This window comes from Eleutherodactylus coqui, chromosome 8 (assembly GCF_035609145.1).
Source record: "Eleutherodactylus coqui strain aEleCoq1 chromosome 8, aEleCoq1.hap1, whole genome shotgun sequence".
NCBI lineage: Eukaryota > Metazoa > Chordata > Amphibia > Anura > Eleutherodactylidae > Eleutherodactylus > Eleutherodactylus coqui.
The window spans coordinates 36,862,452-36,865,145 of NC_089844.1; positions in this window are offsets into that span (position 1 = coordinate 36,862,452).

Below are 2,694 nucleotides of genomic sequence, written 5' to 3' on the forward strand. Positions count from 1 at the left end.
TCCCTCCCGGCCCCTGGAGCAGCCAGCGCCCCCCTCGCCGTCAACACTCTCTCCCCCGTTGGGACTTTGAAACTTTTTCTGACCGTGCAAGCTTCATCGGACGGCAAAGGGGGCAAGCTGCGGTCCGTGCCCGGCCTGCTGGGGTCCTGCCCGGGGACATCGGAGGCTCAGCCAGGGTCTTGAGCTACTGCTGGTAGGTGCGCTTTGGGGGCCCTCCGCAGCCGCCCCGGGCCACCCCTGCAGCCAGCACACTGCTGCCAACAGCCCGCCGCTCTCCCACACCAGCCAGCCCCGTCTGCACACATCTGCCGGGGGTGCTTTTTTGAGAAACACTGTCACTTTGTCAAAGACCGCACACCGCTCGTTCCCTTATACCCCGACAAGGTGTTCGTGCTGACGTTTTGCGAGGCCTTATTTTACCGTCGTCGGCGCTATCAGGGGGAACGGGCCCGCTCCTTCCGCCCTCCTGGAACCCTGGCTCGGCCCGGAGCGACCAGGATTACCCTCATACCGGTTCTCACCACCTGCATCGACACGCGGCTCTGCCCCGGCCGCCGCAGCTCTCGCCGGCCCGGCCGGGTCCGCACCCCTGGCCGGCACGCCTGGAGCGTTTGGACTTTGTCGTTTTTTTTCTCCAAGACTCGCCTCTGGCACATGCCATGGACTTCAGCGGGGGCTGCTCCCCGCCCCCTGGGTGTCCTGCCCGGGCACATCGGAGGCTCAGCCTGGGTCTTCAGCCCCTACTGGTAGGTGCGCTTTGGGGGCCCTCCGCAGCCGCCCGGGGCCCACCCCTGCAGCCAGCACACGGCTGCCAGCAGCCACCACACAGCTGCCAACAGCCACCACACAGCTGCCAACAGCCCGCTCTCCGTCACCCCCCAGCCCCTCCTGCATACATCTGCTGGGGGTGCTTTTTTGCCTCCCCCCGTTTTGGCCTATGGGGAAATGCTAAGGGGAAAGCCTCCAGAGTCAGGCCGACCTCATGGAACTCCAACCCGGCCTGGAGCCACCGGTTTGTCCCCTTCCCGGTTCTCAGGACATGCACTGACACTCGGCTCAGCCCCGGCCGCCGCAGCTCCCGCCGGCCCGGCCAGCCCGCTCCGCACCCCTGGCCAGCGCCTGGAGCGTTTGGACTTTGTCATTTTTTCTCAAAGACCCGTCTCTGCCAACTGCCGTGGGCTTCAGCGGGGGCTGCTCCCCGCCTCCTGGGTGTCTTGCCTGGGCACATCGGAGGCTCAGGCAATGTCTTGAGCCACCGCTGGTAGGTGCGCTTTGGGGGCCCTCGGCAGCCGCCCAGGCCCACCCCTGCAGCCAGCACACGGCTGCCAGCAGCCACCACACAGCTGCCAACAGCCCGCTCTCCGTCACCCCCCAGCCCCTCCTGCATACATCTGCTGGGGGTGCTTTTTTGACTTCCCCCCTTTTGGCCTATGGGGAAAAGCTAAGGGGAAAACCTCCAGAGTCAGGCCGACCTACTGGAACTCCCACCCGGCCTGGAGCCACAGGTTTGTCCCCTTCCCGGTTCTCACGACATGCATCAACACTCGGCTCAGCCCCGGCAGCCGCAGCTCCCGCCGGCCCGGCCAGCCCGGTCCGCACCCCTGGCCTGCACGCCTGGAGCGTTTGGACTTTGTCGTTTTTTCTCCAAGACTCGCCTCTGGCACATGCCATGGACTTCAGCGGGGGCTGCTCCCCGCCTCCTGGGTGTCCTGCCCGGGCACATCGGAGGCTCAGCCTGGGTCTTGAGCTACTGCTGGTAGGTGCGCTTCGGGGGCCCTCGGCAGCCGCCCAGGCCCACCCCTGCAGCCAGCACACGGCTGCCAGCAGCCACCACACAGCTGCCAACAGCCCGCTCTCCGTCACCCCCCAGCCCCTCCTGCATACATCTGCTGGGGGTGCTTTTTTGACTTCCCCCCTTTTGGCCTATGGGGAAATGCTAAGGGGAAAACCTCCAGAGTCAGGCCGACCTCCTGGAACTCCAACCCGGCCTGGAGCCACCGGTTTGTCCCCTTCCCGGTTCTCACGACATGCATCAACACTCGGCTCAGCCCCGGCAGCCGCAGCCCCCGCCGGCCCGGCCAGCCCGGTCCGCATCCCTGGCCAGCGCCTGGAGCGTTTGGACTTTGTCATTTTTTCTCAAAGACCCGTCTCTGCCAACTGACGTGGGCTTCAGCGGGGGCTGCTCCCCGCCTCCTGGGTGTCCTGCCCGGGCACATCGGAGGGTCAGCCTGGGTCTTGAGCTACTGCTGGTAGGTGCACTACGGGGGCCCTCGGCAGCCGCCCAGGCCCACCCCTGCAGCCAGCACACGGCTGCCAGCAGCCACCACACAGCTGCCAACAGCCCGCTCTCCGTCACCCCCCAGCCCCTTCTGCATACATCTGCCGGGGGTGCTTTTTTGACTTCCCCCCTTTTGGCCTATGGGGAAATGCTAAGGGGAAAACCTCCAGAGTCAGGCCGACCTCCTGGAACTCCAACCCGGCCTGGAGCCACCGGTTTGTCCCCTTCCCGGTTCTCACGACATGCATCGACACTCGGCTCAGCCCCGGCAGCCGCAGCTCCCGCCGGCCCCGGCCAGCCGGGTCAGCCCCTTTCCACCACACACCGGGCTCCGCACTTAGCCAAACCTCCAACATCCCTACGCGAGGCGACCTCTGCCCTCGCCTCCGTTTGGCTACCCGTCTCTTTGGCGGAGT